The sequence below is a fragment of the Mustelus asterias genome, chromosome 26, assembly GCF_964213995.1.
Source record: "Mustelus asterias chromosome 26, sMusAst1.hap1.1, whole genome shotgun sequence".
NCBI classification, from domain to species: domain Eukaryota; kingdom Metazoa; phylum Chordata; class Chondrichthyes; order Carcharhiniformes; family Triakidae; genus Mustelus; species Mustelus asterias.
The window spans coordinates 10134696-10161321 of NC_135826.1; the positions used below are offsets into that span (position 1 = coordinate 10134696).

The following is a 26626-nucleotide window of genomic DNA, read 5'->3' on the forward strand; positions in this document are numbered from 1 at the left end:
CAGTCTTCAATCTCCTCTCCTGAAAGTAATGTGATGGAGTTTGCTCTTTTAGAGAGTCGGTGTGAGACTTTGGTACCAGCCTGACCTCCATCCGCTTTCCTGGATTGGGGATCACTATCTATGCAAGGTGGAGTTGCATGGAATCTCGGCCACCAAGAGGGAGTTGTGGAAGTGATGATTCTGGCTGAGGTGCTTGTAAGGAATGAGGCCTTTGGCGCCATGTCACCTCAGCAGATAGCGCAGCCATATCGCAGGCCGCAGCTGTCTATTACTGCCACTGACTATAGAAGTGGGTATGAAGAGTGGCAACGAGGAACAAATTACAACTGTTGCAGCCGCACTTGCCTGGCTTCCCTACTTAACTCCTTCCCCGCTTTCAAAGAGCGTGGCTGAGGAGATTCCTGAGGAGATTGGGAAACATATTGGCTGCAATTATAGGATATCGGAGAAAAACCCAGAACAAAAACAAAACAGGGGGAAAAGAGCAAACAGTTCCCAAAAAGGCGTCGCCATCACCAAATCTGTCACCCTCAACATCCCAGAGGTCGCCACTGACCACAATCTCAAATGGAATAGCCACAATAATGCCACGTCTACTGAAGCAGGTCAGAGGCTGGGTATTCTTTGGTGTGTCCCTCACCTCCTAACTCCCCATAGTCTCTCCACCACTTCCAAGGCACAGCTAGCAGGGGAGAGAGTCCCCATGGGGCTGGGGGCGGGGGTGTGGAGGGTGGATTCCCATGGTTAGGGAGTTCCTGTCAGGTCTTGTAGTCCCTTTCAGGATGTGGAGCATCCCATGGCGGGGTTGGGGTGGGGGGAGTAGTCGATGGCGTGGAGGGAATCTCGTGGGTTGGTACAATAAATTACTCAGAAGTTAGAAAAGGTTTTAATTCTTCCCACCTTTTATGGGTAACTATGTGTGTAACCATTTGGAAGAATGAGGGGAGATCAAATTGAGGTATAAACATGATGATAAAAGGTATGGATAAAGTAGCGGATGCTTCCTCTTGTGGGACATTCTTGGATGAGAGGTCATAGTCTTAGGATAAGGGAGAGCAAATTTAAAACAGAGTTGAGGAGAAACTACTTCTCCCAAAGGGTTGTGAATCTGTGGAATTCGCTATCCCAGAGTGCGGTGGATGTTGGGACAGTGTAAGGAGGAGTTAGACAGATTTTTAATTGGTAATAGGTTGAATGGTTATGGGGAGAAGGCAGGAGAATGGGAATGAGGAGCATATCAGCCATGATTGAATGGCAAAGCAGACTCAATGGGCCGAATGGCCTAATTCTGCTCCTATATTTTATGAATCTTATGAACTTATGAAACCAATCAGAACCATTCAAAGTTTAAGATTTAAATCATATTTTCGGATGGCTCCCAGTGAAGCACAATTGCCCAGGGGAAGTTTGCACTTCTGGGTGAAAACTGTGCAAACTTTCCCTGGGAACCTCGGAAGGTTGTTCCCCAGCACATCTCATGGAGTGTCCACCCACCCATCAATCCGACATCCTGGAGCTCAGAAGTTACGGCCGATGTTGGCAGTTAGCATCTTTACGATGGATAACCAGGTGAAACATGTCCTAGGCTGCAAAGAGAGGCAAGGCACAAAATAATGGATGTTCTGACTATCATTTCCCAATCCTCTCTAGTTGCAGGCAGGGAGCTGGAGGACTGGAGAATTGCCAACGTTGCGTTGTTATTTGTAAAAGGAGGAAGGGAAATCGAGGATAATTACAGGAAATTAGTCGGGGGCAAATTATTGTAAAAGAAATTTTGAACCACTGTGTAACTTGTCATTTAGAGCAATATTGATTGACCAAAGACAATCAGCATGGATTTGTTAATGGGATGCTCAGTCTGACTAAATTGATTGAATTTTTTGCAGAGCGGACAAGGAGGGTCAGTGAAAGTAGTGCAATTGGTGCCGTTTATATGGATATTTAGAAAGCCTTTTGACAAGTTCATAGAATGCCTACAGTACAGAAGGAGGCCATTTGGCTCATCGAGCCTACACCGACAACAATCCCACCCAGGCCCTAATGCCGTAACCCCACATATTTACCCGGCTAATCCCCCTGACACTAAGGGATAATTTAGCATGGCCAATCAACCTAACCTGCATATCTTTGGACTGTGGGAGGAAACCCAGTAAGAAGCCTCACAACAAGAGGTTAGAGTCCAACAGGTTTATTTGGCAGCACAAACGAGGAAACCCACGCAGACACGGGGAGAACGCGCAGACTCCACACAGACAGTGACCCAAGGCTGGCATCGAACCCGGGTCTCCGGTGTTGCAACAGTGCTAACCACTGTGTCATCCATGTGGCAGGCCGGTCAGAAATTTAAAAGTTCCCAATGCCCCCAAACCTCAAATTTAAAATTCATATTCTTGTTTTTAAACCCCTCCATCGCTTTGCTTATGCCAGTTGCGTGACCATCTCTCGCCTATACCCTTCTCAAATTCTCCAATCCTCAGCCTCTTGTGTGGTTCCACTTTCCCTATTGGCTACTATGTCTACCACGATCAAGAATATTCAGCGTAAATGGCACCAATCCCCTCGTCTATTCTAAGACCCCTTATAAATGTTTTGACCAATATTTTGCTCATTCCCTCCTCCTAGCCTCTACCTTAGCCAATTTTAGCCAGGTTCAGCTTGCCTGAAACACCTTAGGATGTGCGTCCATATTAGAAGCATTCTATAAATGTAAATTGCCATTCCTTATTTGTTGCCTTGTCCTGTTCAAATACTGTGGGCCTGGGCGGTTTGGAAGGGGCTCCCCCGGCTACACTTGGAAATAAATTATAAATCAGAACAACCGAATCTAAGACTTGTGCAAATAAGCAAGAGCATGGATTGCAAGCTAAATATGGTCCCCTATTATAGATATACTGGCAACACAGATGGACCAGTTAGAACGTGACTGGTGCAAACAGGGCTGTAATGTGAAAACCAACTGTCGAACAGCGCTGTAATGTAATAAGTTGTGAAATGTTGTGAACAACTGCACCATGTATGTCTGGGTCTCTCTGGAGAGGACAAGGCTGTACAATCTACTTGCTTCCCATCACTGCTTTGCACTGTCCCGTAGACTAAGTGGCCTCCTTCACAGCCCACACTCAAGTGAACCCCGTGGCACATTATCAGCTGACCACCTTTCAAGCAATTACACTTGTAAATGTACTGAAATCAGCGACTGCCCCAGGAGAGCTGCCAGAGCTAATTTGTGAAAAGTCTGATCGCATCATCATCCATCAGGACTCGGAAACCAGCCATCCGGCAAACGCCTCTGTGAAACACGGATCCATACTTTGCCAAATTGGATCATTAGCTGCAAAGAACAGCAAACTTAGCAGGGCACTTCATTATGTCAGGGCATCACAGATATAGTGAGTTAACCTTTTCACGCCAACCTCGGCTCCGTGAAAACACTCTTACCTGAGAGTCCTAACCCCAGTCCAGGGACTCGAGCACGTAGCCTGGACACTTCTTTTAAAGTTTATTTATTAGTGTCACAAGTGGGCTTACATTAACACTGCAATGACATTACTGTGAAAATCCCCTAGTCGACACATTCCGGCGCCTGTTAGGGTACACTGAGGGAGAATTTAGCATGGCCAATGCACCTAACCAGCACGTCTTTCAGACTGTGGGAGGAAACCGCAGCACCCGGAGGAAACCCACGCAGACACGGGGAGAATGTGCAAACTCCACACAGACAGTGACCCAAGCCGGGAATTGAACCCACGACCCCGGCACTGTGAGGCAGCAATGCCATCCTTCGTGCCACCGTGCTGCCTCTTCTGCACTTCTGTGCAATATTGCAATTGTACATGGCATTGGTGAGGTCACATGGAGTATTGTGTGCAGTTCCGTTATATTCTTTTTTGAGGAAAGTTGTCCTTGCTATAGAGGGAGCGCAGCAAAGGTTTACCAGGCTGATTCCTGGGATGGCAGGTCTGTCATATGAGGAGAGGCTAAGTCAATAAGGATTGTATTCATTGGAGTTTAGAAGAGTGAGACGGGATCTCATAGAAACTTATAAAATTCTGACAGAGTTAGACAGGGTAGATTCAGAAAGAATGTTGATGGTGCAGGAGTCCAGAACTAGGGGTCATAGTTTGGGGATAAGGGGTAAACCTTTTAGGACTGAGGTGAGGAGAAATTTCTTCACCCACACAGTGATGAATGTGTGGAATTCACTACCACAGAAAGTAATTGAGGCCAAAATGTTGTGATTTCAAGAAGAAATTAGATATCATCTTGGGGCTAAAGGGATCAAGGGATATGGGGGGGATCAGGATATTGAATTTGATGATCAGCCATGATCAAAATAATGGCGGTGCAGGCTCGAAGGGCCGAATGGCCTTATCCTGCTTCTATTTCCTATGTTTCGAGGAGAGAGAGTTGCACAATACAAAGCCTTTCAGATGAAATGTTGAACATAGAGGCTCAGTCTGTCTTCTCAGGGGGATAAGCACTAATCAGCGAAGAGCAGAGATGTTTTCCTGGTGTCCTGGCCAGCATATATCGCTCAACCAATACCGAAAAGAAATTCTACCTCTCTTCAGTTCCGAAGAAGAGTCATCTTGGACTCGAAACGTTAACTTGGTTTCTCTCTCCGCAGATGGTGCCAGGGCTGCTGAGTATTTCTTGCATTTCTTGCTTTTATTTCAGATTTTCAACCTCAGCAGTATTTTGCTTTTATTATCACACAAGCTAAATTACCAGGTCATTTATTTAATTGCCGTCGGAGAGACTTAGCAATGTGCAAATTATAAGCGCTGCATTTCCTGCATTTCACAGGAACGGGAGTAGGCCTCAAGCCTCCAGAGTCTGTGGCTGATCTGCAACCTCCCTCCACACACTGGCCTTTTCCCCAACATCCCTCAATACATTTGGTTAACAGAACTTAAAATTAACAATTGATCTACGATTAACTTTTAGTCGTGAAAAAAAGAGGTCCAATTTCCTCCTGCTTGTGGGCAGAATTGCTTCTTAATATCATTCCTGGGATGTTTGGTACTCATTTATAGGCTAGGTCACCTATTCCCAGACTCCACAAACAGCAGAAATACTTCCCTGTCTATCCTGTGTATTCCACTTAACACCTTGAAAACGTCAATGAAATCATCTCTTAACCTTCTAAATCCCAGCGAATACAAACATAATTGATTTAGGCTGGCCTTGGAATTTAACCCTGTAGTCCAGCTATCTTCCTGATAAATCTACACTCTACCCACTTTGGGGATGGCGATAGCCCATTATCGCTAGTCTTTTAATCCAGAAACTCAGCTTATGTTCTGGGGACCCGGGTTTGAATCCCACCATGGCAGTTGGTGGAATTTGAGTTCAATAAAAAAAAATTCAATAAAAAATTATCTGAAATTAAGAGTCTACTGGTGAACATGAAACCATTGTCGGTTGTTGGAAAAAGCCATCTGGTTCACTAATGTCTTTTAGGAAAGGAAATTTGTCGTCCTTACCTAGTCTGGCTTTCATGTGACTCCAGAGCCACAGCAATGTGGTTGACTCTCAACTGCCTTCCAAGGGCGACTAGGAATGGGAAAAACCAGCCAGCGACGCCCATGTCCCACAAATGAATAAAAAAAAGGCCAATAACCTTCCTCAAATGTGCAGAGTGCTCCAGCTGTGGTCTAACCAGGGTTTTGCATTACTGCAGCATAACTTCAATTCCCATTATATTCCAGTCTTCCTGATACAAAAGTCAGCATTCCATTAGCCTTTTTGATTGTCTCTTGTACCTGTTCATGACATTTTAATGATGTATGGATCTGGATCCCCTCAAGTTTTTGGACTGTCAGTGTTTCAAGCTTCTCACCATTTAGACTGTTCTATTCTTCATAGGCCAGGGCTTGGATAAACTTACAGGGCGGTGTGGAGAGCCTGGTTAAGTTGCTCTTTTGGTGAGTTGGTGGAGACTTGATGGGACAAATGGCTTCCTTCTGCACCCTTAGACATTCTATGGATTCTATGATTTCATTGATTCTATTGCCCTCCTCTGAGAAATGTTAGGGATCTTTCCAAGATGAGCTCTCTGCTGGTTCAAGCTTCACTGATTCCTACCAACATTGATGGCTTGACCAACATTTGTTGCACAGCCCTAATTGCCCCCGAATTGAGTTTCAGAGGGCATTTTAAGAGTCAATCGCATTGCCATGGGTCTGGAGTCACAAGTAGGTCAGACCAGGTAAAAATGACAGATTTCCTTCCCTAAAGGACATTAGTAAACCAGATGGGTTTTTATGACAGTGGTTTCATGGTCATTATTAGGCTATTAATTCCAGATTGTATTTCTTATTAAATTTAAGTTTCACCATCTGCCGTGGCGGGATTTGAACCCAGGTCCCCAGAGCATTACCAGAAAATGCTGGAGAAATTCAGCAAGTTTGAGTTTCTCCAGCATTTTCCGTTTTTGTTTCAGATTCCAGCATCCACAGTATTTTGTCTTTACCCCAGAGCATTACCATGGGTCTCTAGATTACAAGTCCAGGTGATAATACCATTACGCCACTGCCTCCCCGCCTCGCCCTCCGGAGTCAATGCCATGTGAGGGTGAAGAGATATTCCTGCTCCCTGCAACTGTCAGTTTATACAAAGTGAAATTCTGCCCAAAGATGTGCAGGTTAGGCGGATTGGCCATGCTAAATTGCCCCTTAGTGTCACAAGAGGTGTAGGTTAGGTGGGTTAGGGATGAGAAATGTGTAGGGTTATGGAGATAGGGTGGGGAGAGGGCCTGGTAGGAGACTCTGGGCGGGACTTCAAGCCGCGCTCGCACCAAGGCCGGAAATTTCCACCTGAGGTCAACGGACCTTTGCATGGTGTGGTGAACCATCGTTGGTTCCCACTGGATAGTACTGAGCCAGGGTCTGGCCAGTACTACAAGGATGTACATATGTTACTGTTGGGTTGTGCTACTTGTTGCTGTTGGGGTTAGGGTGGGGTTGTTACACCTTTGTACTGTAGTGTCGTGGTACATCCCAGTCGGGCTCCGCCTCCTGGGAGAGGTATAAAAGTCCCTGCTCTGGCCGGGACCCCTTCAGTCTGGGATAGTGTATATAATTATTGGCTGCTTCATTACAGTAAATAAAAGCCTTTTATTTCCCGAGCATCTGGCCTCGTGTTTGAGAAGCGCATCAATTTTATTTACTGTTGTTAAACTCTCGTCGAAGAAAAAAAAAGAGAGTATGGAGTAGATCCTGAAGCCGGAACGCCTTACACTAGGTCCACGTGCGGTGGGCGCTTCTAACACCTTCGACCACTGGCTGAAGTGGTTCGAAGACTACCTGGCAGCCTCCGCAGCGGTCACCACAGATGATGACAGACTCCGGGTCCTCCATGCGAGGGTAAGCGACACTGTCTACCTCGCGATCCGTGCGGCCACCGATTATACTAAGGCCCTCGAGCTTCTGAAGAAGCGTTATATCAAACCACCCAATGAAATACACGCTCGTTACCTCCTAGCCACTCAACGACGGCAGTCTGGCGAAACGATGGAGGAATATGCGAACGAGCTCCTACAGCTAGCCAGGGGCTGTAACTGCAAAGCTGTGTCGGCTGAGCAGAGCATGAACGACCTCGCCCGAGATGCGTTTGTGGCAGGAGTCGGATCGTCGTACATTCGACTTAAACTATTGGAGAAGGGTAACCTTAATCTTACCCAGGCAATCGAGCTAGCGGAGATGCTCGAGACGGCCTCCAAAAGCTTAGTATTATATCCGGAGGACCATGTGGAAACAACGTGGCAGGAGCAGTCGCCAATCCCTCCTCGTCCCTCGGGTTTGAAATGCTGCGTAATGGCGTGCTCACACTCGGGCCAGACGACGGCAGCAGCTCCGGGCGGCCCGCGGTGCTACTTCTGTGGGGGAGCGAAGCATACTCGGCAACAGTGTCCCGCTAAGGCTGTGTTGTGCACCGCATGCGGTAAGAAAGGGCACTATTCAAAAGTGTGCCGATCTAAACCTAGGAACGGCAGTGCAGCCTGCGATTCTTCAGAGCTCGGGTCTTCGTCGTCGAAGTCATCGAGGGGTTCGTCCACGTGCGAGGCCAGGACGACGCCATTACGGTCGATGGAGTCAGTGATGTGTGACCACCAGGGGTCGCTGAGTTTGGCGCCATCACCCACGTGCGACTCATGGGAGCGGCCATGTTGGTCGACACTGACCGCGAACGACCAGCAGGGGTCCTCCTCATCGATTTCAGCGGCCTGCAGTGGCGCTCATGAACCAACGGTGGCGTCGATCATCCTGGACCACTCCAAGCCTCATAGACTTGACAAATCTATGATGAATATCCAGGTAAATGACCACGTGATTTATTGTCTGTTTGACAGCTGGAGCACTGAGAGCTTTATCCACCCAGACACTGTGAAGCGGTGTGGACTCCAGATTCAACCTGCCAAAAAGACAGTCTCTATGGCATCGAGGTCCCGGTCTGTCACCGTGCTAGGGAGTTGCGTGGTAACTTTGAAGGTGCGAGGCACAGTTTACGAGCGTTTCAAGCTCCTAGTGTTGCCGTATCTTTGCGCGCCAATACTGTTCGGACTAAACTTCATGGTCCACTTGAGGAGTGTAACCCTACAGTACGGTGGGCCACTCCCTTCACTGGCAGTGGGAAAACAGCAGCAGCCTCCAAATTGCCTAACGCGCCCCGCCTGTAGCCTCTCGACGCTGAAGATCACCACACCCTCCTTGTTCCAGAATCTTGTGCCAGGCTGCAAGCCCATCGCGACTAAAAGTAGGCGTTACAGCGCTGAGGATCGGATCTTCATTAGATCTGAGGTTCAGCGGCTCCTCAAAGAAAGGATCATACAACCCAGCGCTAGTCCGTGGAGAGCGCAGGTCGTGGTGGTCAAGAGCGGGAACAAACCCCAGATGGTCATTGACTACAGTCAGACCATTAATCGATATACGCAGCTGGATGCGTATCCTCTCCCGCGCATATCTGATATGGTCAATCAGATTGCACAGTACCGGGTGTTCTCCACCATAGACCTCAAGTCTGCCTACCACCAACTCCCCATTCGCCCAGAGGACCGACAATACACGGCTTTTGAGGCGGATGGTCGCTTGTATCACTTTCTCAGGGTTCCCTTTGGTGTCACCAATGGGGTCTCGGTCTTCCAGCGTGCTATGGACCGAATGGTGGACCAGAACGGGCTGCGGGCTACCTTCCCGTACCTGGATAATGTCACCATCTGCGGCCATGACCAGCAGGACCACGACACGAATCTCCTGAACTTCCTACGCACTGCATCTCGCCTGAACTTGACCTACAACAGGGAGAAGTGTGTGTTTCGTACGCGCCGTTTAGCCATTCCACGTGGTGGAAAACGGGGTCATTGGCCCTGATCCAGACCGTATGCGCCCCCTTTCTGAACTTCCCTTGCCTGCTAGTGCAAAAGCACTGAGAAGATGCTTAGGCTTCTTCTCTTATTATGCGCAGTGGGTTCCCAATTACGCGGGCAAAGCCCGTCCGCTCATTAAGTCCACGACTTTTCTCCTAACGCCAGAGGCCCGATTGGCCTTCGATAAATTGAAAGCCGACATCGCGAAAGCTACGATGCACGCTGTTGACGAATCCATCCCCTTTCAGGTGGAGAGCGATGCATCTGATTTCGCCCTGGCCGCCACACTTAACCAGGCGGGCAGGCCCGTCACATTTTTTTCCCGCACCCTCCAAGGCCCCGAAATTCGGCATTCAGCGGTGGAAAAGGAGGCCCAGGCCATTGTGGAGGCCATCAGGCACTGGCGCCATTACTTGGCGGGAAAACGGTTCACCCTGATCTCGGACCAGCGGTCCATGGCGTTCATGTTTAACAACACGCAGAGGGGCAAGATCAAGAATGACAAGATCTTGCGGTGGAGAATTGAACTCTCCACCTATAACTACGACATCATGTACCGTCCAGGGAAACTCAATGAGCCCTCGGATGCCCTCTCGCGTGGAACATGCGCCAGTATACAGGAGGACCGTTTGCAGGCTCTCCATAATGACCTATGCCATCCTGGGGTCACTCGGCTCTACCACTTTATAAAAGCCCGCAACCTGCCTTACTCGGTGGAGGACGTCAGGTCAGTAACAAGAAGCTGTCGGGTTTGCGCGGAATGCAAACCGCACTTTTACCGACCTGACCGGGCACATTTAGTCAAGGCCACTCGTCCCTTCGAGAGACTGAGTGTCAATTTTAAGGGCCCCCTTCCCTCAACAGATCGGAATGTGTACTTCCTCAATATCATTGATGAGTACTCTCGGTTCCCTTTTGTTGTTCCCTGCTCTGATACATCTGCTGCCACGGTTATCAAGGCATTCCTTGATCTCTTTACCCTGTTCGGGTACCCCGGCTCCATCCATAGTGACAGGGGCTCGTCGTTCATGAGCGATGACTTCAGGCAATTCCTGCTCTCATACGGGATTGCCTCTAGTAGGACCACGAGCTACAACCCTAGGGGTAACGGACAGGTGGAACGTGAGAATGCTGCAGTCTGGAAGGCTGTCTTACTGGCGTTGAAGTCAAAAGGTCTTCCAGTCTCCCGTTGGCAAGAGGTGCTCCCTAATGCGCTCCATTCTATTCGCTCCCTCCTGTGTACGGCAACCAATGCTACTCCCCACGAGAGGATGTTCTCATTCCCTCGGAAGTCTTCCTCGGGGACCTCATTACCGTCTTGGTTGACGTACTCAGGACCCGTCCTCCTGCGGCGACATGTAAGGGCCCGCAAGTCCAACCCGTTGGTCGAACAGGTCCATCTCCTCCACGCCAACCCTCAGTATGCCTATGTGGCATACCCTGACGGGAGAGAGGACACGGTCTCGATCCGAGACCTGGCGCCCCAGCAGGGGACGTAGCAACCCCTGTCGCTCCCATACCCCCTGTTACAAACCCCTTAACTCTTGTTTCTCCCCCGGACACGGCGCGGGCAGCATCGGGACCATTGCTTAACCCTTTTCCTCCTGTGTACAGCTTGCCTGAGCCCAGAAGATGGTCGCCACTGCAGGGCGTGTCAGGACCCCATGGACTACCGTCACCTCAGGGTCAACCGGCCTGTGAGTCCGTGGAAGAACAGCTGGACGCCGCCTTGGGGAGAACGCCACCGCAAGTGCCTACTCCGGTGTCACCGCCGGTATTGAGGAGGTCACAACGACGGTGCGGTCCCCCTGACTGTCTGAACTTGTAGACTGATGACACTTTATTCTGTTTTTGTACCCCGCCGGCCTTTGTTCTCAAAGGAGGGGTGAATGTGGTGAACCATCGTTGGTTCCCACTGGATAGTACTGAGCCAGGGTCTGGCCAGTACTACAAGGATGTACATATGTTACTGTTGGGTTGTGTTACTTGTTGCTGTTGGGGTTAGGGTGGGGTTGTTACACCTTTGTACTGTAGTGTTGTGGTACATCCCAGTCGGGCTCCGCCTCCTGGGAGAGGTATAAAAGTCCCTGCTCTGGCCGGGACCCCTTCAGTCTGGGATAGTGTATATAATTATTGGCTGCTTCATTACAGTAAATAAAAGCCTTTTATTTCCCGAGCATCTGGCCTCGTGTTTGAGAAGCGCATCACATGGTCCACCCCCGCTCGCTATGATTCCCGTGGCGAGCGGGACGGGAAAATTCCGCCCTCTGTCTGAGAGTGGATGCGGATTCGACGGGCTGAATGACTCCTTCTGCATTGTAGGGATCCTATGATTCTGAAGACTAGATATAGCACTTGGGGCAAATGGGATCAAAGGTTATGAGGAGAAAGCAGGATTAGGCTACTGAGTTGGATGATCAGCCATGATCGTAATGAATGGCGGAGCAGGCTCGAAGGGCCAAATGGCCTCCTCCTGCTCCTATCTTCTATGTTTCTATGACACTGGCTTCTAACTCCAGTTGGACAATTTGCCGCTCCTCTGCTTGGCACCATATGAGAATGTTGGGTTTCAGAATTTAACTTTGCATCACTGGGATTGAGTTCAGTGCTATTAGCAAGGGAGAACTTTCAAAAGAGAGAGAAAGAGAGAAGATAAATATTGCCTCTCGGATCAGCTAGAGACCTTTGGAATAAAGTAAATGTGACTACAGTGGAGTTGCAATAAAAACAGACAATGCCAGAAATGTAAAGCTGATCCTCAGTATCTGAATTGAAAGGTGAAATGTGATTAACGTTTTCAGTTCTGATAACAGCAGCCTGCTTCCCTCATTGGGATGCTCACTCACCTGCTGCACATTGTCAGCATTTATAGACTTTTCCCTTTTCATCTTTACTCGTTGTGAGGCGAAAGTCACTTCAAACATTTCGTTAAACGTGGCCTGCAAGAGATTCAGTCAGAGTGGTTCTCGGGGACTGTATCGAGCTGCTCTCACAGTCTCCGGCTGCTTTGAAGCTACGTCTTAAGTTCTGAGCTGGGGGCCGACTGATCATGAGATCTGAACGTGCTTTCATATGAAAAGAAAAAGGGAAAGCTGCAAATGCTGGAAATCTGAAATAAGTGCAGGAAATACACAGTGGGTCAGTGGGCATCTATAAAGAGACTTTTTGTTTTACAATTCAGCTGTATAACCTCTTGCTAGAAGGTTAGATACCTGGAACATCGGGATCTACTGATTTACAGGTGCTGACATGCTGCGTATTTTTTGGCATTTTGTTTCTTTTTAAACTATTGCCACTGCTTTAATTTGGATTCCGTGAAGCTTGGTATTTAAAATCCATTTCCTATCACTGGGTGATGAGACTCTGGAGAAAACCAACTGAACAGCAGCATTTCCAGGAGTGAATTCAGAAAAAGAGGATTAAAATAGTACCAAAGATAATTGCCCATATCTGGAGTGAACATTTGGACACTGATACCTTCCGATTTGAAACTTTCTCACACTCATTCCTCCAAAACATTTATTATCCAATTTATGGATTGGGTGGTTTCTGTGATATTCGCTCATGTTCCTCCCAAGTATGGCGGCACGGTGGCACAGTGGTTAGCACCGCAGCCTCACAGCGCCAGGGACCCGGGTTCAATTCCAGCCTCGGGTGACTGTCTGTGCGGAATGTGCATGTTCTCCCCGTGTCTGCTTGGGTTTTCTCCCACAGTCCAAAGATGTGCATGTTGGGTGGTTTGGCCATGCTGAATGTATCAGGTTACGGGGTTCGGATGAGGGAGAGGGTTCAATTCCGGCCTTGAGCGACCGTCCCTGTGTCTGCGTGGGTTTCCTCCAGGTGCTCCAGTTTCCTCCCACGCTCGAAAATGTGCGGGTTAGGTTGACTGGCAATGCTAAATTGCCCCTTTGTGTCAGGGGGATTAGCAGGGTAAATACATGGGGTAATGGGCATAGTGCCTGGGTGGGACTGCTGTGCATGCTCAATGGACCAAATTCTGCATTGTCAGCATTCTGAGTTTTAATATACTTTCCTTTCTTCTTGTGCACCCTCTCCTAAATCCACCTTTGCCCATGGGAAATCCAGTGTGAGATTTAAAAGATTGGTTAAGGGTTAATTCTTTCTCCCCGACAATATGCCTTGTGCTTTTTAAATATTCTAAGGATTACTCTTAAATCCCAAGGCGCAGATATCGCAGTGGAGCTTAATCCTTTGACTCCCTCAGCTGTAGGCCATATATCAGTAACGAGGTATTAGCACAGGCACAGGGTAGAACATCTAACACACTTTAATTAAAACCGATCCGTGGATCTGCGCACTGAAAGTGTAAAAAAAAGCAGTTAAAGGGCAGGCATCTCTAGTCAGGTGCAAATAGAGGGAGAGCAGAAACTGAGGCCGGAATTTTCTGGCCATTCACATCCCACCACTGCTGCAAGCGGGGATGGAGAATTTGGCGCTCAGCCGAATCTCCGTTCCCTGCGGCGGGACCGAGAATGCTGCCGGCAAGAACAGCTGGAAAATTCGGGCCCAAGACTCAAACAAAGATGAGTAATGGAGGCCAGTTAAAAAAGAATGCTGTGCATTTATATAGCATCTTTAATTGCTACAGGAGACCCCAAAGGGCCTAACAGCCAATGAAGTACATTTTTTCCAAAAAGATAAGGGTGAAGCATTTGAAACAATTTTCAGACAGATGTGCTGAGTGGATGATCATTCTCGGCCTCCTTCGCAGGTCCCTGGCATCACAGATGCCAATTCAGCCAGTTCGATTCACTCCACATGATATAACGGAACAACTGAAGGTTTTTGATTTGATTTGATTGATTATTGTCACATATCGGCCCATCGAGTCTGCACCGAACACAATCCCACCCATGGCCTATTCCCATAACCCCTCATATTTGCTCTGCTAATCCCCCTGACACTAGGGTCAATTTAGCATGGCCAATCAACCTAACCGGCACATCTTTGGACTGTGGGAGGAAACCGGAGCACCCGGAGGAAACACACATGGACACAGGGAGAATGTGTAAACTCCACACAAACAGTGACCCGAGGTGCTGTGAGGCAGCAGGGCCAACCACTGTGTCACCGTGCCGTCCCACATGTAATAGTATACAGTGAAAAGTATTGTTTCTTGCACACTATACAGACAAAGTATACCGTACATAGGGAAGGAAAGGAGAGAGTGCAGAATGCTAGATACTGCAAAGGATACTGCCAAGGCTGTGGGCCCTGACAGTCTTCCAACAATAATACTGAAGACTTTCGGCCCAAGTCAAGTTGTTCCAGTACAGCTACAACACTGGCATCTACCCGGCAACGTGGGAAACAGTTGATCCCTAGAGAGGTGAGATGGACTGCCCTTGACATCAAGGCAGCATTTGACCAAGTGTGGCATCAAAGAGCTCTAGCAAAACAGGAGTCACTAGGAATTAGTGACCATCATAAGGTCAGAAGTGGGGATGTTCACGGATGGTTATACAATGTTCAACACCATTCAAGAATCTTCATATACTGAAGCAGTCCATGTCCAAATGCAGCAAGGCCGAGGTTGCTTCAGCTGGCAAGTAACATTCGTGGCACAGAAGTGCCAGGCAATGACCATCCCTAACAAGAAAGAATCTAATCATTGCCGCTTGACATTCAAATAGTATTACCGTCACTGAATTCCCCACCATCAACATCCTGGGGGTTACCATTGACCAGAAACTGAACTGGACTAGCCATATAAATACTATGACCACCAGAGCAGGTCAGAGGTTCCTGACCCCCCCAAAGCCTGCCCACCACCTGCAAGGCACAAGTCAGGAATGTGATGGAATCATCTCCACTTGCCTGGAAACATTCATTCCCTCTACCACGGATGAATAATGGCAGCAGTGTTTACCAGCTACAAGGTGCACTGCAGAAACTCCCCAAGGCTCCTTCTTCAGCACCTTTCAAATCGATGACCACTACAATCTAGAAAGACAAGGGCAGGAGGTACCTGGGAACACCACCACCTGGAAATTCCCCTCCCAGCCACTCACCATCCTGACTTGGAATATATCGACGTTCCTTCACTGTCGCTGGGTCATAATACTGGAATGTTCTCTCTAACAGCACTGTGGGTGCACCTACACCACATAGTGTTTCAAGAAGGCAGCTCACCACCTCCTTAAATTAGGGTCATTGTGGATGGGCAATAAATGCAGGCCTAGCCACATCCCATGAATGGATCAAAAAAGTGTTTCAATGTAGGAAAAGAAGCCAATTTGTGCTCAGCAAGATCCCACAAAAGCAACAACCTGATAATCTGCTTTTGTGATCTTGACTGAGGGTTAGGTATTGGTCAGCCAACTTGAGATAGCTCACCTGCTCTTCTTCAAAATATGCCATGTGAGAGGCCAGATGGGGTCTTGTCTCATCCAAAACACGGCACGTCTGACAGTGCAGCACTCCCTCAGTACCCCACTAGAGTGTCAACCTAAATTTTTGTGCGCCAGTCTGGGAATGGGGTTTCGAACCCAAGACCTTATGCCTCAGATGTGAGAGTGCTACTAGCTGATCAGCATACTAAAGTAAGTTACAATGAAGGTGGAGGAACCTTCCAGAAGGAGCCTACCATCCAATACTAGAAGATTGACTAATTCAAGAAAAACTGCACCCAATACAGGAAATTCTTAAATCCTATTATTAAAATCAGATGTTTTATTAGCATAGGTATACCAGTTTCCAAAATGCCGACTCAATATCAGAACGGAGGTTGGATAAGGGAAGACAGGAGTGGGAGAAATAAGGGTTTATTTTGCAAGAACACAGGTTCTGTCGACCACTCTGGAATGTAACAATTCCCCAACATTAGCTATCAATTTGAACATCTTTTGTTTTACTCTCATTATTTAATTTAAACAAATATTCTCAAGGCATCCCTTCTATTCCTTTAATTATCTAAGCCATTAAAGATGGAGACATTAAAGATGGCTGCTTGCTTTGTACATCAGACAGTGTGTGGCCATCTTCTATTCCCTTTTATTATTAAACATAATAAAAGATCATCGTTGGATGTATCTTTTCTAAGCTAAAGGGCACAGAATTCTCCGTATAACCCAGACCTTTGACACCAGAGATCACCCTTTTCGCCGCACGGCCTTCAGAACTTGAGTGTCATCAACCAAAACTGGACATAGTGCCCAAGATGCAGCCTGACCAGAATATCTTACAATTAAAGCTTGCTCTAATCTGTACGCTTTATTCATCTGTATTCATTTGTGGGACATGGACATCGCTGGCTGACCAGCATTTGTCGCCCATCCCTAGTTGCCCTTGAACTGAGTGGCTTACTCGTCCACTTCAGAGGGCAGTTGAGAGTCAACCACCTTGCTGTGCCTTTGGAGTCAGGTGTAGGCCAGACCAGGTAAGGACGGTAGATTTCCTTCCTTAAAGGACATCAGTGAACCAGATGAGTTTTTCTGACAATCAACAATGGTTTCATGGTCATCAGCAGATTCTTAATTCCAGATATTTTATATTGAACTCAAATTCCACCAGCTGCCATGGGGGGATTTGAATCTGGGTCTTCAGAACATTAGCTGAGTTTCTGGATTAATAGTTCAGCGATAATATCACTCGGCAATTGACTCCCCCACTCCTCTACAATGCAGGCCATGTTGTGGGGGCGAGCTTGGTGGATTTTGCATGTTGAAATGTGATTGGGCACTCTGTACCCTTGCCCTTTACTTCACTTTGGCTATTGGACTCTGCTTTGCCAGTTAGGGGCACCCATTTCTGTCCATAACTGCCTCAGATATTCTCATGTAAATATCAAATAATGTGAGAAATTGAAAAATTTTTTAAAAGTTTATTTATTAGTCACAAGTAGGTTTACATCAGCACTGCAATGAAGTTACTGTGAAAATCCCCTAGCCGCCACACTCTGGCACCTGTTCGGGTACACTGAAGAAGAATTTAGCATGGCCAATGCACCTAACCAGCACATCTTTGGACTGTGAAAGAAAACCAGAGCATTCGGAGGAAACCCACACAGACACGGGGGGAATGTGCAAACTCCACACAGACAGTGACCCAAGCCAGGAATCAAACCCAGGTCCCTGATGCTATGAGGCAGCAGTGCTAACCACCGTGCCACTGTGCCGTCCTCAAGGCATGGTAATATGTGAATAAACTGAGCACAGCAGAGCAACAGGGAAACAAAGGAGGAAGAAGCAGAATAGGGTACAAGATGTGAGAATAGCACCAAGACGTTGGCCAATATCAAAGCTCGTTACAGTTGTAGATCACTGATGAGCAAAATATGGCACCTGAAAATTGATTTTATTAACTATCTCCTGTTTACTATTTAAGCACTTCACGGCCATTCCAATGCATCCTTGCCCCTTGGCACACATGTAAAGATTTACACTCTACCCTTTTAAAAGTCATTACAGATTCTGCTTACATCATTCTGGCAGGCATTTCCATAGCTTGACAGTTTTCTCAATAAAAAAGATCTTCTAAATGCCCCCATTGCTCTTGCAGTGATGATCTTAAATTTGAATCTCCCAACTAACTCACTGAACATAGCTTTTCTATATTTAATCTGGTCAAAACGCCTCTTAAATTTGAGCGCGTCTATCAGATCAGTAACTGGTACAGATAAAGATCTTTATGGACATGGATGTGCGCAGTTCCTGTTATTGAAATCATTCCAATATTATTCATTGCCAAGCTGCAGTAGTAACTGTGCATCCGTTCCCCATCCTCACCAAGGAACATCCACTCATCATCTTCACCAAGGAACAGCCATTCACCTTCATTTCCAAGAAACATCTGTTTACCATCTTCACCGAGAAACATCTGTTTAACATCTTCACTAAGAACCATCCATTCACCATTTTCCCAGGAACCATCTATTCACCTTCATCACAAGTCTTCATCATTTGTCCTGTTAGCCACCCTTCAAGCAAATTACTGTTGATGGCACAAGTCAGCCAGAGAACAATTTTTTATTTGTCCTTTCCCCCTTGCCCTGAGAGTGAAGGTTCTTGCATTGGTCTATATTTATCCTTCAATATCAATAAAACAAATCATATGGTCATTTATCCCATTGCTGGCTGTGCACAAATTGGCTGCTGCCTTTCAACAGCAGCTGTACTTCAAGAGCACTTCTTTGTAAAGGGCTTGCGATATTCTGAGATCGTGAAAGGCGCCATATAAGTGCAAGTCTTTTGTTGATGTCAGCTTGACTCGAATGCTGACAGTGTCGCCACTGACTCAATGGCCTGTACAGTCAAATAACACTCCAGGGTTTGAGCACATAATCGAGGCCAGCATTTCAGTGCGACGCAGTGGGCATGCCACACTGTGGAAAGGACTGTTTTTTTGATTTTCAACAGCGGCATTAATCAGGCAGCGTAATGATCACCCTGGGCTGACCGACTCATTTGGCAGACTGAGAGGACGTGGTGAGGCGCTTTATAAATGCAATCTTGTTCCTTTCAGCGGATAGGTGGATCATCTGGTGCGGCGCTACACGAGACGGATCATACAACCATCCCTCTCAAGCAGAGAGAAGTTAAATAAGTCAACCGATTTGAAAGGCAATCCATCATTAAACCACACGGAGCCAATCCGAGCAGACAGCTCCCTGCCGCAAGCGGAAATACTTTCCGTGTTGGCAAGGTAACAACTCTTAGGAAAAGCTGTAGATTATGAGCGGGGGCAGCGGAGTGTTGGGGAGGGGGGGGGGGGGGGTCATGTATGTTCTGGCTCACCATTTACCAAGCTTTGTATGCCAGAGAATGGGACAATGTCAGTGACCCATTGGCTGCTGATTGACAATGGCCGGAACATGCACAGTGGTTAGCACTGCTGCCCCACAGCGCCAGGGATCCGGATTCGATTCCCAGCGTGGGTCACTGTCTGTGTGGAGTCTGCACGTTCTCTCCGTGTCTGCGTGGGTTTCCTCCGGGTGCTCCGGTTTCCTCCCACAGTCCAAAGATGTGCTGGTTGGCCATGCTAAACTCTCCCTCAGTGTATCCGAACAGATGCCGGAGTGTGGCGACTAGGGGAATTTCACAGTAACTTCATTGCAGTGTAAATGGAAGCCTTACTTGTTACTAATAAATAAACTTTAAAAGAATTGCAATCTACTTAGAGCTTTAGTGTAAGTCACAGAGGGACTGTAATGTTCCATTGAAATCCTTATAGCTGTCCTATTTAATTGCTGTGAATATAGTGCAGCAGGCTTCACCGCAAATTTGTGTGATCACAAATCCTCGCCTTAATTTAATTCATCCTGGTGGTGCTGCTTCGAATTGCAAAACTGACGGGAAGGGAGCGAAGAGGGAATGCAAAGGAAGCATTACTAGCTAAAAAGCTGAAGGCTACTCTCCCATGTCACATCCCCCATTCCAATTACTGGTTTAGGACATTAAAATGGTGCAGCTCTTGATTTCTCTTTCTCTTGCAATCTTTTAAACTGACTATCATGTTATTGAGCCTCAGTTCACTTTTCCCTCCTATTCCATGGTGCTTTGTCCTGTTGGCAATCACCCCTCTTTCACCGGGAATGGAAAACTAGGAGACGCGCGGGTGAATTCCATTCTTAGTATTTGCAGCTGGACTAGCCTTTGAAGTGAAGCCACAGGCAGAAGGAAGAGCTTGTTGGCGTGAGCACCCACTGTGGTGATAGATTGCAAGTGAAGGAGTCTGAATCAGTGAGAGGCCATGTCGCCACTCTCCGTCTAAACCACATTAGAAGGTGGCTGAGCGAATACCTCCACGAAGGCAGACTTACGTTGATAATAGAGATTTGAGATTTGCCCAGAAATGCCTTAAAAACTTTTCAGGTCCAATCCATTACCCAGTTATTGTGTATTGAAAACTCAATAGGCGTTTTTTGCAGCATTGGTGGCACAGTGGTTAGCGCTGCTGCTCCACAGCTCCAGGGACCAGGATTCAATTCCAGCCTTGGATCATTGTCATTGTGGAGATTGCATATTCCCCCCGTGTCTGCATGGGTTTCCTCCCACAGTCCAAAAATGTGCAGGTTGGGTGATTGGCTAGGCTAAATTGCCCCTTAGTGTCCAAAGATGTCTAGGTTAGATGGATTAGCCATGGGAAATGTGTGGGGTTATGGAAAAAAAGCCTGGGTAAGATAGTCTGTCAGAGAATCGGTGCAGACTTGATGGGCCTCTTCTGCACTGTAAGGATCCTATGATTTTCTGCACAGCAAGATCTCATAATTGAAACAAAAAGTAATGAGCCAAATGGACCCATTTTTTGGTGAGAAGAGATTGAGGGAGGAATGTTGGCCAGAAGGTGACATGAAAACACCACCCAGGGGTTTTGAGTTCATTATTTGAACCAGCTAATGGGACATGATTTGAATGATGAGGATTGGGGTGCAGAAGTAGGGGAAGACAGATGCAGTGGCACGGTGGTTAGCACTGCTGCCTCACAGCCCCGGGGAACTGGGTTCAATTCCAGCCTCAGGTGACTGTCTATGTGCAGTTGGCATGGTCTCCCCATGTCTGCGGGGGTTTCCTCCGAGTGCTCGGGTTTCCTCCCACATTCCAAAGATAGCAGATTAGGTTGTTTGGCCATGCTAAATTGCTCCTTAAGTGTCAGGGGTACTAACAGGGTAAATATTTGGGGTTACAGGCATAGGGCCTGGGTGGGATTGTTGTCAATGCAGGCTTAATGGGGCAAATGGCCTCCTTCTGCACTATTCTATGATGAATGTAAATATCAGGACCAATCTCTCACATTGTCGCTGCCAGGGAGAATGTCACAGGAGTGTAACCCAGGAACGGAAAACTAGGAGTTGCGTGGATGAATTCATGTAAGCCTACTTGTGACACTAATAAAAAAACTTTAAAAGAAAACTTTAAACTTTTCATCCTAATGGCTGGCTAAATCATGGGTTGTGGTCCGAAGCAGTGTGCTCTCTTGAGCATCGGGAGCCTGGGATTGGCGGCAATTCATCTCAGCTTTTCTCTCCTCCAGATGGAAATTGGATGAGAATTTCCAACCAGAATGTGCTGCTGAGATTTTCCTTTTGCCAAGGCTGCAGCATAAGAGGAGATTGACTGCTCTTTGGTCAGAAGCACTGGTCCCTCAGATTTGTCACCCATTCAGAATTAAACTGAGCTCAGCCCTTGCGAGTGTTTTAAATGAACTTTCATTGGCAGCAAAAAGGACTTTCAGAATTCCAGCCAGGATCCATTCCGACCCATTAAAAAGCCCCCAGCCTGCTCCTCACCAGACTCCACCAGCGCGAGAGCTAAGCAAGCCCACCAATGCCTCTACTTTCTCAGGAGGCTAAGGAAATTTAGCATGTCCGCTACGACTCACCAATTTTTACAGATGCACCATAGAAAGCATTCTTTCTGGATGTATCACAGCTTGGTATGGCTCCTGCTCTGCCCAAGACCACAAGAAACTACAAAGGGTTGTGAATGTAGCTCAATCCATCACGCAAGCCAGCCTCCCATCCATTGTCTCTGTCTACACTTCCTGCTGCCTCGGAAAAACAGCCACCATAATTAAGGACCCCACGCCCCCCGGACATATTCTCTTCCACCTTCTATCGAGCAAAAGATACAAGAGTCTGAGACCACATAACAACCGATTCAAGAACAGCTTCTTCCCCGCTGCCATCAGACTTTTGAATGGACCTACTTTATATTAAGCTGATCTTTCTCCACACCCTAGCTGTGACTGTAACACTATATTCTGCACCTTTTTACTGCCAACGAGTTCATTTAAAAACCTGAATAAGTGATCACGAGACAACTAAAAGAAAATTGGAATGGCTGAACTGAGTTTAATTCTGAATGGGTGACATCTTTAATTCTCCCCATGTACTCTATGAACGGTATGGTTTGTCTGTGTCGCATGCAAGAAACAGTACTTTTCACTATATCCCAAAATACATGTGACAATAATAAATCAAATCAAAAGTGGAAACCTCTGATTAATTAACTTAGCCCGTTAAACGATGCATTTGTTATAGGGTGAAGGTCCAGGATGTCTTCACCCCACATGAGGTTGAGCACTAAGACCCCGGTGACGTAAAACAGCTTTACCAGTTGCTTTGTTGTACAGATGAAGTAACCCAGCTTCTAAGGAGCTGCCAAGTTTTGCTGAATGACTAACCCTGGGAGTCCAGCATTGCTTTAGTGAAAATGAGGACCTCAGGCATTTAAAATTATAGAAATTGCAGCATCAGTAAAACTACTATTTCCAAACCGCAACCCACCCCCACAGTTAATAGAAAAACTCTGTCCAAAATATGATGTTCAAAAACCCATGTTCCTTATGCAGTCATCGCAACATTTCTCAGCCACTGGCTTCAGGCTAATTAAGGACCCAGAAACAGCAGATACCAACCAACGCCCTCACATTTTCTACAACAGGCAATGTAAAGAGAGATTTTATTTTTAATCTATTTCCCAGGTCTTTCTGGTTACTAAAAACTGGAATATTCACTTTAATGTTGATGCCAAGCATTGGCCAGGAACCAGGAGTCGGGTTTCCCTTTCCCCAGGATTGTCCTAACGTCTCCAAAAATTAAGGATTCATCTTCTGGATATTACTGGATAGACTGCAAGAAACTACAACTTCATGAATGAAGCCCAGTCCATCTCACGAACCAGCCTCCCGTCCATTAACTCTGTCTACACTTCCCACTGCCTTGGAAAAGCAGCCAGCATAATTTATGACAGTAAGAAGTCTAACAACACCAGGTTAAAGTCCAACAGGTTTATTTGGTAGCAAAAGTGGCTTTTGCTACCAAATAAACCTGTTGGACTTTAACCTGGTGTTGTTGGACTTCTTACTCTGTTTACCCCAGTCCAACGCCGGCATCTCCACATCATAATTTATGACCCCATGCACCCCAGACATTCTCTCTTCCACCTTCTTCCGTCGGAAAAAGACACAGAAGTCTGAGGACACGTACCAACCAGCTCAAGAACAGCTTCTTCCATGTTGCCATCAGACTTTTGAATGGACCTACCTCGCATTAAGCTGATCTTTCTACACCCTAGCTATGATTGCAACACTACATCCTGCACTCTCTCCTTTCCTTCTTTATTAACATAGAACATAGAACAGTACAGCACAGAACAGGCCCTTCAGCCCACGATGTTGTGCCGAGCTTTATCTGAAACCAAGATCAAGCTATCCCACTCCCTATCATCCTGGTGTGCTCCATGTGCCTATCCAATAACCGCTTAAATGTTCCTAAAGTGTCTGACTCCACTATCACTGCAGGCAGTCCATTCCACACCCCAACCACTCTCTGCGTAAAGAACCTACCTCTGATATCCTTCCTGTATCTCCCACCACGAACACTATAGTTATGCCCCCTTGTAATAGCTCCATCCACCCGAGGAAATAGTCTTTGAACGTTCACTCTATCTATCCCCTTCATCATTTTATAAACCTCTATTAAGTCTCCCCTCAGCCTCCTCCGCTCCAGAGAGAACAGCCCTAGCTCCCTCAACCTTTCCTCATAAGACCTACCCTCCAAACCAGGCAGCATCCTGGTAAATCTCTTCTGCACTCTTTCCAGCGCTTCCACATCCTTCTTATAGTGAGGTGACCAGAACTGCACACAATATTCCAAATGTGGTCTCACCAAGGTCCTGTACAGTTGCAGCATAACCCCATGGCTCTTAAACTCCAACCCCCTGTTAATAAAAGCTAACACACTATAGGCCTTCTTCACAGCTCTATCCACTTCAGTGGCAACCTTTAGAGATCTGTGGATATGAACCCCAAGATCTCTCTGTTCCTCCACAGTCTTCAGAACCCTACCTTTGACCCTGTAGTCCACATTTAAATTAGTCCTACCAAAATGAATCACCTCACATTTATCAGGGTTAAACTCCATTTGCCATTTTTCAGCCCAGCTTTGCATCCTATCTATGTCTCTTTGCAGCCTACAACAGCCCTCCACCTCATCCACTACTCCACCAATCTTGGTGTCATCAGCAAATTTACTGATCCACCCTTCAGCCCCCTCCTCTAAGTCATTAATAAAAATCACAAAGAGCAGAGGACCAAGCACTGATCCCTGCGGCACTCCGCTAGCAACCTGCCTCCAATCCGAAAATTTTCCATCCACCACCACCCTCTGTCTTCGATCAGACAGCCAGTTACCTACCCAATTGGCCAACTTTCCCTCTATCCCACACCTCCTCACTTTCATCATATTAACGGTAAGCTTTGTTTGTATAGCGTGCAAGAAACAATACTTTTTACTGTATACTAATACATGTGACAATAATAAATCAAATCAAATCACTGAATGAAATCTGGGAGAATAAATAATCAGTGCATTATAACACCTTGTTCTTTTTGTCTCCTTTGAGCACATTAAGTTCATTAAGCATACAAATCTTGAAGACAGGAAAAAGGCTGTTTGACTCAGTGCGGCAGTTGAAAGCTGAAGGTCGTTGAATGAAACTTCCAAGAGTATCTCACTGGAGTTTAACGGCAGTATAAAAGTAGATCCAAAGATGTGCAGGTTAGGTCGATTGGCCATAGTAAATGCGTGGGGTAGGGCGGGAAGTGGTGGACCTGGGTGAGATGCTCTTTCGGAGAGTCGGTGCAGACCCGATGGGCCAAACGGCCTCCTTCTGCACTGTAGGGATTCTATAATCTTCTATAAGGTGATAGCTCAAGGTGTTGTCATGACAATGGATCACTGCCCCAAATTATATACAGACATATTGAACTTTTAAATAATATATATTTTTAAAAAAGACATACAAGCCAAACTGCAAAGTAACCACTTGCTGGAATTCCTTTGTCGATTGTACTCAGTCCTGACAACAGAATGTTGTACCCTTTGTCAGACAGAGGCATATCAAAGGAAGAGCTAATGCAGAAACCAAACTATAATCTCCTTTGGAGTTAATGGAAGCTGATTACCATCTCAGTAGAAACTGCTATGATCCTGTGAATTACATCTCAGACACATTTACGGTTACCCCCTTACAGGAATACTCAAGAACAGGTGTTAAAAACCAACTGCAATCCTGGTCTTTTGTGTGCCAGTCTGATGTTCTAGTTCCCATGTGCTAGTGTGTACTCTCAGAGTCATAGCTGAAGAATATCAACAAGGTACCCCTTCTGCTGGCAGATAAAGTCTCTCTCTCTCTCTGATATCTGGAAAGTCAAGGCAGCAAAGCCACAGTTGGAAAGGAAGCAGGGCAGCTAACCTTTCAGATAACCTGCAGAACTAAGAATCTCCAAACCAACTGCTTAATAGCTGAAGTTAGCTCTACTGGAATTACTCAACTTAATGGCCACAACATTTAAAATCATAGAATCCTACTATGCAGAAGGAGGCCATTCGACCCATTCAGTCTGCACCGACCACAATCCCGCCCAGGCACTCTCTCCATAACCCCATGTATTTACCTTGCTAGTGCCCCTGACACTAACGGGTTATTTTTAACATGACCAATCAACCTAACCCGCACATGTTTGGAGTGTGGGAGGAAACCGGAGCACCCGAAGGAAACCCACGCAGACACGTGGAGAATGTGCAAACTCCACACAGACAGTGACCCAACCAGGAATCGAACCTGGGTCCCTGGCGCTGTGAGGCAGCAGTGCTAACCACTGTATCATCCATGAGCTTATCTACTCCCCACAGACATGTCCATGACCGATTTTATTTTTGAATTCGCTTCTCATTTCTAATGTGTGAGCGTATATGTTGTGTCTTATTATTTTCTCCTCAGGTTTTAGTTACACATCAACTCATTCTTATCCTTGTTAAATTGGCTACTTTTAAACATAAATACATTTGGGCTGGGAAAAGATACCTACAAGGAAAGGTATCCTTTTTAAACTAACCTCATTACGACCAACCAAAGGGGTTGAATAAAGACAGTTCATCTTTCCTCACCTGGGAGCATAACCATCTGGGGGTATCCCATCCAGAATCATAACAAACTTGGGAACCGGTTGTAAGAGTGTGGATACTTTGCTTATGCCTGCTGCACATGTCTAGGCATCAAGTGAGGACATAATCAATTTGACTGCGATGCCTTCATAGTCAAATAGCCTGGTGAGCATTTCACCTGAGCTCATCCAGCCGGCAGGGCACCCACATGATCAGTCGAATGATCAGGAGTCAGTGACCCGTGATCTTCCAATGCGCACATCCACGAACAAAGGACATAAAATTGTCTCCATGAGCCAGATACCCACATGGAAGACATGCAATTTTCTTCAACACCACCTCTAACTCAT

General features: G+C 46.7%; 1 protein-coding gene across 1 annotated transcript in view; it reads right to left on the minus strand.

Moving 5' to 3' along the window:
* Positions 1 to 26626, minus strand: part of LOC144479461 (SH2 domain-containing adapter protein F-like) — a 309295-nt gene that overhangs the window by 265390 nt on the left and 17279 nt on the right.